Source organism: Haematobia irritans, chromosome 1 (genome assembly GCF_050003625.1).
Source record: "Haematobia irritans isolate KBUSLIRL chromosome 1, ASM5000362v1, whole genome shotgun sequence".
NCBI classification, from domain to species: domain Eukaryota; kingdom Metazoa; phylum Arthropoda; class Insecta; order Diptera; family Muscidae; genus Haematobia; species Haematobia irritans.
Window position 1 is genome coordinate 60277502 of NC_134397.1, and position 15165 is coordinate 60292666.

General features: G+C 33.4%; 1 protein-coding gene across 4 annotated transcripts in view; it reads right to left on the minus strand.

Annotated features, from left to right (window-relative positions):
- glob1 (globin 1) overlaps positions 1-15165 on the minus strand; it is a 58485-nt gene that overhangs the window by 36331 nt on the left and 6989 nt on the right. Inside the window, exon 1 of one of the 4 annotated variants that reach the window (XM_075290548.1) lies at positions 1008-1102. The exons of 2 other annotated variants lie outside the window; for them this stretch is intronic. The gene's annotated coding sequence lies outside the window, so the exon portion shown is untranslated. Of the gene's footprint in view, positions 1-238; positions 800-1007; positions 1103-15165 lie in introns of those variants that run through there. One more of the 4 variants, XM_075290546.1, reaches the window with a different exon arrangement.

Sequence of the window (15165 nt, forward strand, 5' to 3'; positions counted from 1 at the left end):
ATTGATAGCAAAATAGTAATGGGGGAGGAGATTTGGAGGAAACAACAATATGTTTATATTTAATTAAAGGATTTTGTAATCCTCTACATACACACGCACACACAGAGAGACACATGTTCACATATATTTACAATCAGTCACGTATTTTCGCTCACTCAAATATGGGGAAGAGAATAAGAGTATAACATTATTCTGGATTGTAGGGGAATACGCAGGAGGTGAATTGGCTTTGTAATACCTTTCTTTTGTGTGGGGCTATTGTTGGTGTTTGGAGGACCTTCCACTTGATTTGTGATGATGAATTCGTTTGGCGTTTTCCTTTTTTTCACAACGTTGATTGTGGTTGTGGTTTCTTTACTACTATTACAAGTAAATGTGTCAGTATGTTATGGGCCAATGAGGAGGTACAGATTTATTTTGGAGGCAAATGTTAGATGTTTATCTAAATTTTGTATTTTGTTTCTACTTTTAATTGGGATATTCGTTTATTTTGTTTACAATGCCAGTTAGTACTGTGACATTTCTTTTCTGCTGATAGGGTACAATGGGTTAGTTAGATTATATTCGTAATTACGTTGATATGTGGTTGTTGTTATTATTACTGATAAAATTTATTTGTGTTATGTTATTTCTTGTCTTTGTTGCCATTCATACTCTTGGAAACCAATAATGTTAGCCTTTTGTTTCTATCCTCTAACTACACTTGGATTTCTATCTACATTCCAGCAAGGACATTTGAGTATTTTATAAATAATTCACATTCATTTGTTTGGCATTAAATCATCAATTTCGATATCACTAAAACCTTTTTTTTTTTGCTCGCAAAAAATTCTATAGTAAATTAGTTCGATCGTTGTATTACGCGCAATTTAAATTCATTTAGGCTTTAATTCATTTACAATAGCGCCTTGTGAACAGACAACCAAACAACTATAACAAAAAATTCCGTTATCGTTTTTCTCGTGTTTCCAATTTTTATTTATTCACTTTTCTCCGTTGGAATTTACCATAAACCGCACGCTTGTGCTCACAAAATTACACTGAACCAAACAGTGTGTGTGTGCTGTGAGGTCTGTACGAATGATGTCTATGTCTCTGCTAGCGTAACTCTGCTACTCTCTGCTTACTGCGTAGTCTCTTGTTGTCTATATTAACAGAGTCTATGCTTTGCGTGGTTTGTGGGTGGGTGGGTAGTATTAAAGTGCGTGTGTGAGTGTGGATATGCGTTCTTGGGGTAGTATGAGTGATAGTAACTCTCAGTTCAAGTTCAAATTTGATTTGTATTTAATGTTTATGAGAGTCAACTTAAGTTAATTTCTTCTGTACGTGACTGGGTTGCCATCACGGTTACCATTCGAACCACAAATAATCTACCAAAATGTGGAGAAAATTCTACCAAAAAAAAACAACTAAATGAACAAATCTGTCAAAAAAATTTTTTTTTGTCAAAATTTTATTTCTATAGAAAATTTGGTCAGAATTTAATTTCTGTAGAAAATTTTATTTCTATAGAAAATGTTCTCAAAAGTTTATCTCTATAGAATTTTGTCAGAATTTCATTTCTGTAGAAAATTTTGTCAAAATTTTAGTTCTATAGAAAATTTTGTAAGAATTTCATTTCTGTTGAAAATTTTTTCAACATTTTATTTCTATAGAAATTTTGTCCAAATTTTATTTCTTTGTCAAAATTTTATTTCTTTTGGAAATTTTGTCAAAATCTTATTTCTATAGAAAATTTTGTCAAAATTTAATTTCTATAGAAACTGTTATCAAATTTTTATTTCTATAGAAAATTTTGTAAAAATTTTATTTCTGTAGAAAATTTTGTCAAAATTTTATTTTTATAGAAAATTTTGTCAGAATTTCATTTCTGTAGAAAATGTTGTCAACATTTTATTTCTATAGAAAATTTTGTCCAAGTTTATTTCTATAGAAAATTTTGTCAAAATTTTATTTCTATAGAAAATTTTGTCAAAATTTTATTTCTAAAAATTATTTGTCAAAATTTTATTTCGTTTTGTTTGTTATTGTTGGCTTCTCTTCAATCGTTATTGTTGTTTTTGATCTCAGCTTAAAGCCATGCAAGTAGAGGATGCTGATGAGGAATGTGGTAATTCCGAAACAGCTGTACATCCAACCATCTTGCAGTCTATAGGGCTTTGCCCAAATAAATTTGACAAGCATACTTTTCCTCTGTTGGTTAAGCTACACTTGTAGTTTAGTCAATGCATGGCTTTAAGCTGAGATAAAAAACAATAAATTTTTTTTTCTATAAAAATTTTTGTCAAAATTTTATTTCTGTAGAAAATTTTGTCAAAATTTTATTTCTATAGAAAATTTTGTCAGAATTTCATTTCTATAGAAAATTTTGACAAAAAAAATTTTATTTCTATAGAAATTTTGTCAAAATTTTATTTCTTTAAAAGATTTTGTAAAAATCTAATTTTGTCAAAATTTAATTTCTATAGAAACTGTTATCAAAATTTTATTTCTATAGAAACTGTTATCAAATTTTTATTTCTATAGAAAATTTTGTCAAAATTTCATTTCTATAGAAAATTTTTTTCCATAGAAAATTTTGTCAAAATTTTATTTCTGTAGAACATTTTGTCAAAATTTTATTTCTATAGAAAATTCTGTCAGAATTTCATTTCTGTAGAAAATGTTGTCAACATTTTATTTGTCCAAGTTTATTTCTATAGAAAATTTTGTCCAAATTTTATTTCTATAGAAAATTTTATCAACATTTTATTTCTATAGAAAATTTTGTCTAATTGTTATACCCCAAACCATTAGCGGTCAGGGTATAATATGTTTGATCGGCCAAAAAATGTGCCTACCAGAAATATTGATTTTAGACCCCATAAAATATATACCGATCGACTCAGAATCACCTCCTGAGTCGGTCTACCGCTTGGTGTCCGACCGTCTGTCCATGTATTTGTTTTTCACAGGATTCCGGTCGCAATTATTAACCGATTTGGATGAAATTTGGTACAGGGTGTTTTTTGGGCACAAGGATGAACGGGCACAAGGATCAAATTTAGATATAGCTCCCATATATATGTATCGCCCGATTTCGACAAATGGAGTAACGTTGCGCTTTTTTACAAACCGATCGTCATCAAATTCTGCACATAGTAAACCTTTTCATCGTCCTTTAAGTCTGCAAAATTTCATGGAAATCGGTTCAGATTTAGATATAGCTCCCATAAAAGGTGATACGGTCAAAATTTGGTCAATATAAACTTGACGTATTTCTTTAAAATTTGCATTTTAAAAACCTGAACACCCCTCATTTTGAAGGTGTGCGTGTGTGTGTGTGTAAATGTTTCTGCTATTTTGATTTTGGAATTCACTCTTCAGTTGTCAAAATGCCGTCCAAGCAATAAGAGCAGCGTATCAAAATTTTGCTCGCGCATCGCGAAAATCCGAGCTACTCGCACGCAAAGCTGGCAAAATCGCTAAAAGTTGCCAAATCAACCGTTACAAATGTAATTAAAGTGTTTGGGGAACGTTTGTCGACAGCCAGGAAGTCTGGATCGGGGGGAAATCCAAAACCGGAAGCCTCTGAGACGACAAAGAGAGCTGCCGGTAGTTTCAAGCGAAACCCTAACCTCTCTCTCCGAGATGCCGCAAATAAGCTGGGTGTATCGTCTACAACCGTGCATCGAGCCAAAAAACTAGCCGGACTATCGACTTACAAGAAGGTAGTGACTCCAAATTGCGATGATAAACAAAATACGACGGCCAAAGCGCGATCCCGGAGGCTGTACACGACGATGCTGACGAAGTTTGACTGCGTGGTAATGGACGACGAAACCTACATCAAGCAGCTTCCGGGACAGGAGTTTTATACAGCAAAAGGAAGGGTAAAGGTAGCAGATATTTTCAAGCACATAAAACTGTCAAAGTTCGCAAAGAAATATCTGATTTGGCAAGCCATCTGTACCTGTGGCTTGAAAAGCAGCATTTTCATAGCTTCCGGGACTGTCAACCAAGAAATTTACGTGAAAGAGTGTTTGAATAAACGTCTGCTGCCTTTACTGAAGAAAAACGGTTGTTCCGTACTGTTTTGGCCGGATTTGGCATCTTGCCGTTACGGTAAAAAGGCCATGGAGTGGTACGCCGCCAACAACGTGCAGGTGGTTCCCAAGGACAAGAACCCTCCCAAAACGCCAGAGCTCCGCCCAATTGAGAAATACTGGGCTATTGTCAAGCGGAACCTAAAGAAGACCAAACAAACTGCTAAAGACGAGCAGCAGTTCAAGGCAAACTGGCTTTCTGCGGCGAAGAAGGTGGACAAGGTGGCTGTACAAAATCTGATGGCAGGTGTCAAGCGTGAGGCCCGGCAATTCGGATTTGGAAAAGCGAAGGTCTAACTGAATATTTTTCCTGAATTTTATACTAATTGAACTTGAAAAAGAAATTTAATTTGATTTTTTTAAATAAACGATTTCACCGATTTGCACGCGTTTTCCCTTGACCAAATTTTGACCGTATCACCCTTTATATATGTATCGCCCGATTTTCCCAAATTTAGTCATAAGACCCTTATTTATTAAACAATCTTACTCAAACTTGGTGTACTCTATTCTTTTATGGTATTGACAATATGTGCCAAAAATAATCGAAATTGGTTCAGATTTAAATATAGCTCTCATATATACGAATCGCCCGATTTTGCCAAATTTGGTCGTAAAACCCTTATTTATCAACCGATAGTACTCAAAGTTGGCGAGATATAATCTTCTATAGCTCTAACTGTATGGTCGAAATTTCATCGAAATCGGTTCAGATTTAGATATAGCTCCCATATGTATGTATCGCCCGATTTTGCCAAATTTGGCCGTAAAACCCTTATTTATCAACCGATCGTAACCAAGGTTGGCTAAATGTAATCTTCTATAGCACTAACTGTATGTGCAAAATTTCATCGAAATCAGTTCAAATTTAGATATAGCTCCCATATATATATGTATCGCCCGATTTTTAAAAAATTGCCCCTAATAACCTTTTTTACCATAGGGGCCTCATTTATTAACTGATCGTACTCAAATTTTACACAAAGTGACCTTCTGTGGTATCAATCATACCTGCAAAATATTATACAAATTGGTTCAGATTTAGATATATGTTAGGTCCCATATATGTGCATCGCTCGATTTTGTCATATTTGGCAGTAATACTCTTATTTATTAACCTATGTTATTCAAATTTTGATGTACTAGCTGATCGTATTTAGACTTACATGTAGCTTTTACATAAATCTATTGCCCTATTTGCAGAAATTTGGATTTATTACCCACAACTAATTGTCCAATTTCCTCGTTTTTAATAATGGACTCAATATTAGTGGCATACTAACTCTTTTGGTGCAAAATATGTTAAACTATAGCTCCTAATATTAGACATTTCTGCTCAGATTGTGACAAGACACCCATAAACATGTACCCCGTTTTATGTTCTCCAAAACCTATACCAATGATACCCCACAAATGCTTATGTTTACTAATTCAGTAAGGGTGGTTTGGGGTATTATATAGTCGGCCCCGCCCGACTTTCTACTTTACTCACTTGTTTTTTTTTTTCTATAGAAAATTTGTGGAGAGGAATACATTGCGAAATCTTCCAAAACGTCAACAATTCTACCAGTCTACCAAACAGCAAACAATCTATCATTTTTGGTAGAATTCTACCAACTGTGGCAAATGTGATTGCCATGCTATGTGTGGGATATATGGAGATGTAAGTGCACGCCTACTGTCAGCTATATTTTGTCCTCGTTTGAGATGTTACCACTAGTGAACGATTTATTTTAATGTGTTATAAGTCTAACGAAATTTGTACAGTTTTTGTATAAATGTGGAAAATAATTCAGTTGACAATTTCCCTTCAAGAATAACGTTTCATTTTACAGTTGAAGTAAAAACAAGTATATACGGCCGTAAGTTCGGCCAGGCCGAAGCTTATGTACACCCTCAAAAAAAATCGCTTCTTTAACATATGTTCCAAACATATTTTGCAGGAAGCACATATATTATTGCATACTGCCGAAACATTAATATGTTTGTTTTATGTGAACATATTATATGTTTGGAAGCATTTTGAGCCAAAAATATTATATGCTTGGAAGAATTTTTCCCAAACACGATTGTGCTCATTCCCTAACATACTCGTAATTTTCAAATTTTTTAGTTATTGGCACCTTTTTCTGTAATACAAATAATGTTGAAGAAATTATTCAATTTTATAAATTTTTTAAATTTTACCTTTCGCCTGCACGGAGAATCGAACCGAGGACCATACAGTTTGTAAGCCAACACACTATCCACTGGGCTACGTAGCTGTTATAGTCACCAGTAGATAATTATCGTTTTAAGTTACATTTATATAGCATAGTTTGCAGCGCCCACGAGCCCATGCAAACATTACATTATTTAACAGAAACATACATTTGTTTGCCACGTGGAGCAGTGGTTAGCATGTCTGCCTTGCATGCAAAGGGTCGTGGGTTCAATCCCTGCTCCGACCGAACATTTTTTTTTTTTTTTTAATTTACACATTTATATTTATACTATATTAAATTTTTTTAAATGAAACTTCGAAATGTGCGTTATTAAAGATTTATAGTCAGTAACAGTGCTTGATATAAACGAAATTGACTGCTTTTTGGATAAAATATTATTTTTTATTGCAAAAATAACAATATTGTAATAAAAAACTGTTTTTGGACAAAACTTTAAAATTTGGAAGGAATTAAAAAACTAACAAAAGAAGAACGTGGAGTCGAGTATAAACATACATACATAATTTTATAATATAAACATACATTTATTTAGGAGTGAACAGTTTTTTACTAGCATTTAACACCATCGCTCTAAAATTCCTTTTATTTTTCTTTAATAATTCATTTTAAAGAAAATAAACTTTTTAAATTGTTTTAGCTGTAAAACTCGAACTTAATGCCCGCTTTTATATTTAATGGTGTCCGTCAACTCCTCGTGGACTACTAAAGAGGAACTAAAGTTTGTTTTTTTACATTTTACTGTGTAATTTTTCACTATTTCCTCCTTATTTAATTTTACTGTCCCAACTCTAAAAAGTGTATAATGCCCTTTCGCTATTTTTATGAAGACCCCTGATTTCTTTTAACGAACCAAGAAAAAAATTGTGCCCATAATGACAAAATGATAAACAAAACACATGTCCACACATACATAAAATGCTGCTCTCAAGGCGAAAACATATGCTGTTTGTTTTTCAAATGTCTATTCTCTTGGTTCCGAATGTCTATTCTCTTTATTCAAATTAAATAATATTTAGACTTAAGCATATCAAATTTTTGGCCTTATCATAAAACAGTTTTCCGAAACAACATACAAGCGGTTTCACAGAAATTGTTCTCTTTTGACTCTTTTGCTGTGTTATATTGATATCTTTCGTCAAGTCTCCCGGTTTCCATCTCTATTTCTCTCTATACTCTCTCTCTCTGTCGCTTTGAATAAAATATCACAACATATGTATGTTTAGTCGAAATTTGTAAATTTATATATGTTTGTATTCACACATATGATTTTTATGAAACATTCATGCCCCAAACATAATATATTCTAACATATTAACATAGATGTCCCAAACATTTAGTGTTAGTTTAGGAATATTACATGTTCGCACTTAAATATATTGTGGTTTAAAATCGTGCCCGAAACACATTTTGTTTATATCGGAACATATGAAAAACATATTTTTCTAACAGTGTACCCTCCATCATGGATTGCGTAGAAACTTCTTCTAAACGCTGCCATCCACAATCGAATTACTCAAGTTGCGGTAACGCTTGCCGATGGCAAGGTATCTTAAAACCTCGTAACACCATCTTCTAAATTGTATGTAAGTCCATACGTGGTATATATTAAATCAAAAAAGATCGATCCAATACGTATATAATTCAGTTTGACAAAGTAGACATAAAATTTTGACAAAATTTTCTACAGAAATAAAATTTTAACAAAATTTTCTATAGAAATAAAATTTTCACAAAATTTTCTATAGAAATAAACTTTTGACAAAATTTTCTATAGAAATAAAATCTTGGTAGATTATTTTTGGCTCGAGTGGCAACCATGATTATGAACCGAATAAAATTTGAACAAAATTTTCTATAGAAATAAAATTTTGACAATGATGAAAATTTTATTATGAACCGAATAAAATTTTAACAAACTTTTCTCTAGAAATAAAATTTTGACAAAATTTTCTATAGAAATAAAATTTTGGTAGACTATTTTTGGCTCTAGTGGCAACCATGATTATGAACCGATATGGACCAATTTTTGTGTGATTGGACAAATTTTGGTATGGTTGTTAGCGACCATATACTAACACCACGTTCCTAATTTGAACCGGATCGGATGAATTTTGCTCCTCCAAGGGGCTCCGGAGGTCAAATCTGGAGAACGTTTTATATGGGGGCTATATATAATTATGGACCGATATGGACCAATTCTGGCACGCCTGTTAAAGATCATATACTAACACCATGTTCCAAATTACAACCGGATTGGATGAAATTTGCTACTCTTGGAGACTTCGCAAGCCAAATCTGGGGATCGGTTTATATGGGGGCTATATATAATTATGAACCGATGTGGACCAATTTTTGCATGGTTGTTAGTGATCATATACCAATATCATGTACCAAATTTCAGGCGGATCGGATGAAATTTGCTTCTCTTTGAGGCTTCGCAAGCCAAATCTGGAGATCGGTTTATATGGGGTCTATATATAATTATGGACCGATGTGGACCAATTTTTGCATGGTTGTTAGAGACCATATACCAACATCATGTACCGAATTTCAGCCGGATCGGATGAAATTTGCTTCTCTTTGAGGCTCCGCAAGCCAAATCTGGGATCGGTTTATATGGGGACTATATATAATTATGGACCGATGTTGACCAATTTTTGCATGGTTGTTAAAAACCATATACTAACACCATGTACCAAATTTCAGCCGGATCGGATGAAATTTTCTTCTCTTTGAGGCTCCGCAAGCCATATCTGGGGATCGGTTTATATGGGGGCTATATATAATTATGGACCGATGTGGACCAATTTTTGCATGGTTGTTAGAGACCATATACCAACACCATGTACAAAATTTCAGCCGGATCGGATGAAATATGCTTCTGTTAGAGGCTCCACAAGCCAAATCTGAGGGTCCTTTTATATGGGGGCTATACGTAAAAGTGGACCGATATGGCCCATTTTCAATACCATCCGACCTACATCGATAACAACTACTTGTGCCAAGTTTCAAGTCGATAGCTTGTTTCGTTCGGAAGTTAGCGATATTTCAACAGACGGACGGACGGACGGACGGACGGACGGACGGACGGACATGCTTAGATCGACTCAGAATTTCACCACGACCCAGAATATATATACTTTATGGGGTCTTAGAGCAATATTTCGATGTGTTACAAACGGAATGACAAAGTTAATATACCCCCATCCTATGATGGAGGGTATAAAAATAGATAAAAAAATTATGATATTTTGAAGAAGCAATCTATTTTATTTTTAAAAATGATTATTATTTTTGGAAAAATTAAATTAATCTTCGTATCAAAAATGAATATAATCAAAATAAATGGAATCTTTTATACAAAAGTGGTTATTTTTATCCACAAACTCACAATCTCTGTTAATGAAAGTTGCAAATTCAAAGATTAACGTAGAATAAAAATTAATAATTAATAAATTAAAAAATATATATTAAAATATATATTATTTGTTGATTTATTGGTTTTTTAATTTTATTTATTTATTTATGTTATTCACTAGCCGAAACCGGCTCGCTTCGCTGCGCCTTCCGAAGCATATTTTAAGGAACATTTTCGTTACCTTAGTCTTCACAAAATACTTCAAGCATTAATATAATAAGATAATCCTTCTGAAAAAATAGAAAGGACTTACACTTTTTTACGCATGGCCTAGTCCCCTTACTGGTTCAAAAACTGAAGCACACGTGAAATGTTCTTTATATTTCAAACAAATCGTACAACTTGTTTTTTTCTTTTATATGCAGAAATATGCTGAATATCAGGAGAAGTTTAAATTTCGCTTTATTTATTTTTATAAAGGATCATGCCCTTCAAGGCAAGGGGATGGACCCTCTACACGTTCAAATATCCAAACATCACATACAACCTGTTTATATCATAATCTCCCTCACGTTCTTTATTAATTTCAGGTAAATCGGAGAATTTTAGTTTTTTTTTTTCACTACTTAAAAAAAGTCGGACAAAGGCTCTCTCTTCCACGGTTGCCACTCGAGCCAAAAAAGAAAAAAAATTACAACATTTTAAGAAAATTTTACCAAAAATCGACCAAATTAATTTTTTCAAAACTTTATTTCTATAGAAAATGTATGCAAATGTTTATTTCCATTTTTGTGAAATTTTTATTTCTATAGAAAATTTTGTCAATTTTTATTTCCATAGAAAATTTTGTCATTTTTTTTTTATAGAAAACTTTGGCAATTTTTTCTATAGAAAATGTTGTAATTTTTTTTCTATTAAAAACGTTGTCAAAATTTTGTTTCTATATAAAATTTGGTCAATATTTTATTCCTATAAAAAATTAAGTACCTCTTAGTTAGAGAGGAATATTTTGCAAAATCTTAGTAGAACTTCAAGAATTCTACCAAGCAGTAAAAAATCTACCAATTTTGCCAATTGTGGCAAAATGACTTGCACACCCAAAAAAAAGTGAACCCACCGTGGAAGAAAATGTAGGCTTATTTTAGAAAATTTAAACTAAAATGGTTTTCTAATTGCAACATGTTACAAATAAGTTAATACTTTTTGTCAAATTGAAGAAAATTTATTAAAAATATTTTTTTTTTCTCTTGTTTAAGTAAATTTCATATGTTGAAAGAAAAAATTGGATTTAAAAATTGGTAAAATGTCTTTAGCGCTTTACAAAAATTTATTCATTTGAGAGACTTATGAACTCAATTTAAGCAAATTTCTGCCATTTTAGGAAAATATGAACTATTTTATTTTTTAGTAAAATTGTGCCATAATTTGTATACAACTTTTTTCTTATTTTTAGTTCACGTCATTAAAGTTAGCAAAAAAATTATTCAAAAAAGGAACATTTACTCATATTGTGCAAAATTTAACTAAAATCAACTAATCTTCATGAACTAAAATAAAGTTCTGTTGGCATTAGAGCCCATTTTTCTGGGTGCACCATCACCCGAACCATGTATATTGGCTTTCCTATATAAATCACTAGAAATCCCTTTAATTTTGATAAAGGGCAATCCTGGTTTGGGGTTGTTATTATTGTGCACAGCATGAGAATATTAAACTTGTACACACAAGTAAAAGGGCTCTTTAATACACGTACTAATGAACTGAAGCTTTTCATCTTGAAAGGGGATTTATAAAAAAAGCTTACAAGTTTTTGTGCTTGAAATTTTTTTGGCGCGCAATCAGCAAAAGCTTTTTTGGGGAACAGTGGCGTATCATGGTGGCGAGAAATTAAATGAGGTGTATTATTTTTGGTATTCCATTTGTAATGTAGTGACATATTAAGCAAATATCCAGTAAAGAAATTAAATTCTTAGTAGCCATGGAATTCAGAATCAATATAGAGATGCCTGTCCATCCGTCAATTGTAATCACATTAAGTTTCCAACGAATTGCGATAGGATTTGTAAATTGTATTGCTGCGGGACTTCTTCTAAACATCAGATTTGATTTTTTGAGAGCTTAGCAAGCGTATTTTTCAAACGATGCCCTTGAAATTCGGTGTGTATCCCTATTTAATAACCCCACCACAATGGATACATATTGATCAATAATTATAATTTTTCCATGTACAAATATCCCCGAATTTGACTTCATTAATATATAGTTAGATATAATCAGGGATTTTCGATTTTATGAAAATCTGAAAAGATCGATTTTTCGATCTTTCGATAACTTTTTAATTTTGTTTAAAAAAATCTAAATTTTTAAAATCAAAATTTTGAGCTGACGTTAAACCGAATAATTTTACACATTCATATTCACCGTATATTTATATAATTATATGCCGATTTGGACTCATTTTTGCATGGTGGATAGGTTAGGTGGCAGCCCGATGTATCAGGCTCACTTAGACACTTATTCAGTCCATTATGATACCACATTGGTGAACTTCTCTCTTATCCCTGAGTGCTGCCCGATTCCATGTCAAGCTCAATGACAAGGGACCTCCTTTTTATAGCCGTGTCCGAACGGCGTTCCACATTGCAGTGAAACCACTTAGAGAAGCTTTGAAACCCTCAGAAATGTCACCAGGTTACTGAGGTGGGATAATCCACCGCTGAAAAACTTTTTGGTGTTCGGTCGAAGCAGGAATCGACCCCCGACCTTGTGTATGCAAGGCGGGCATGCTATCCATTGCACCACGGTGGCTCCCTGCATGGTGGTTAGAGGCCATATATACTCGTAAACACCTCACATCCAATTTAAACTGGATCGGATGCAATTTTCCCTCCAAAAGGCTTCGCAAACCAAATCTGGGGATCGGTTTATGCGGGGGCTATATATAATTATGGACAGATATGGATACATTTTTGCATGGCTATTAGAGGCCATATACTAACACCACGTAACGAGTTTCTACCGGACCGGATGAAATTTGCTCCACCCAGAGGCCCTCAAAGCCAAATCTGGGGATCGGTTTATATAGGGGCTATATAAAATTATGGACCGATATGGACAAATTTTTACATGATTGTTAGAGGTCATATACTAACACCACGTACCGAGTTTCAACCGCATCAGATGAAATTTGCTCCACCCAGAGGCCCTCCAAGCCAAATCTAGGGATCGGTTTATAAGGGGGCTATATATAATTATGGACCGATATGGACCAATTTTTGCATGGTTATTAGAGACCATATACTAACACCATGTATCAAATTTCAGCCAGATCGGATGAAATTTGCTTCTCTTAGAGGCCTCGCAAGCCAAATCGGGGGATCGGTTTATATGGGGGCTATATATAATTATGGACCGATGTGGACCAATTTTTGCATGGCTATTAGAAACCATATACTAACACCATGTATCAAATTTCAGCCAGATCGGATGAAAATTGCTTCTCTTAGAGGCCTCGCAAGCCAAATCGGAGTATCGGTTTATATGGGGGCTATATAAAATTATGGACAGATGTGGACCAATTTTTGCATGGTTGTTAGAGACCATATACTAACATCATGTACCAAATTTCAGCCGAATCGGATGAAATTTGCTTCTCTTAGACGCCTCGCAAGCCAAATTTTGGGGTCCGTTTATATGGGGGCTATACGTAAAAGTGGACCGATATGGCTCATTTGCAATACCATCTGACCTACATCAATAACAACTACTTGTGCCAAGTTTCAAGTCGATAGCTTGTTTCCTTCGGAAGTTAGCGTGATCTCAACAAACGGACGGACGGACGGACATGCTCAGATCGACTCAGAATTTCACCACGACCCAGAATATATATACTTTATGGGGTCTTAGAGCAATATTTCGATGTGTTACAAACGGAATGACCAAGTTAATATACCCCCCATCCTATGGTGGAGGGTATAAAAAGGCCGATTAAATATGTATATAATTCAGTTCGACAAATTTTTCTATAGAAATACAGTAATCCCTCGATTTACGTCGTGATTGGTTCCGGAATTTAACGACGTTAATCGAAACGACGTAAACCGAATTAAAAATTGCTCATACTTATTCCTAAGTCCATTTATGTATGTATGTGTGTGTACATAATAAAAAATCTTCAAAAATAAAGGCAATTCAGTAAGAATTTCAGAAAAAAAATGTTTCGATGTCATCATCGTTGATACTTATTGTACTTATGGAAGGCGTTTTTTATAATGTGGGCAAAAAAGTCGACGACGTAAATCGAATGGCGTCGTAAATCGAAGTTTGAAGGAACAAAAAATTTGACGACGTAAATCGAAACAACGTAAACCGAGACGACGTAAATCGAGGGACTACTGTAAAATGTTAACATAATTTTCTATAGAAATAAAATTTTGACAAAATTTTCTATGAAATAAAATTTTGACAAAATTTTCTATGAAATAAAATTTTGACAAAATTTTCTATGAAATAAAATTTTGAAGAAATTTTCTAAAGAAATAAATTTTTGACAAAATTATCTATAGAAATAAAATTTTGATAACATTTTCTATAGAAATAAAATTTTGAAAAAATTTTTTATAGAAATAAGATTTTGACAAAATTTTCTACAGAAATAAAATTTTGACAAAAACATTCTATAGTAATAAAATTTTGACAAAATTTTCTATAGTAACAAAATTTTGACAAAATTTTCTATAGAAATAAAATTTTGGTAGATTATTTTTGGCAATATGGACCAATTTTTGTGTGATTGGCTATATAAAACTATAGACCGATATGGAGCAATTTTTGCGTGGCTTTTAGTGGCCATATACTAGCGCAATGTACCAAATTTCAACCGAATCGGATGAATTTTGCTCCTCCAAGAGGTTCCGGAGGTCAAATTTGGGGATCGGTTTATATGGGGGCTATATATAATTATGGACCTATATAGACCAATTTTTTCTTGGTTCTTAGATACCACATACTGACATCGCGTACCAAATTTCAACTGGATCGGATGAATTTTGCTCCTCTAAAAGGCTCCGGAGGTCAAATCTGGGGATCGGTTTATAATGGGGGCTATATATAATTATGGACCCATATGGACCAATTTTTGCATGGTTGTTATAGACCATATAGTAACACCACATACCAAATTTCAAGCGGTTCGGATGAATTTTGCCCCTCCAAGAGGCTCCGGAGGTCAAATCTGGGGATCGGTTTATATGGGGGCTATATATAATTATGGACCGATGTGAACCAATTTTTGCGTGGTTGTTAGAGACCATATATTAACACCATGCACCAAATTTCAGCCGGATCGAATGAAATTGGCTTCTCTTAGAGGTTCTGCAAGCCAAATCGTATTTTAAGGACACGAAATCTTTGGTCTCATGACAATATTTTTTTTTCAGTGTATTTGCGCGGTTTATAATTTTTAAATGTCTTAAAATAAAAGCTTCATTAGTGACAA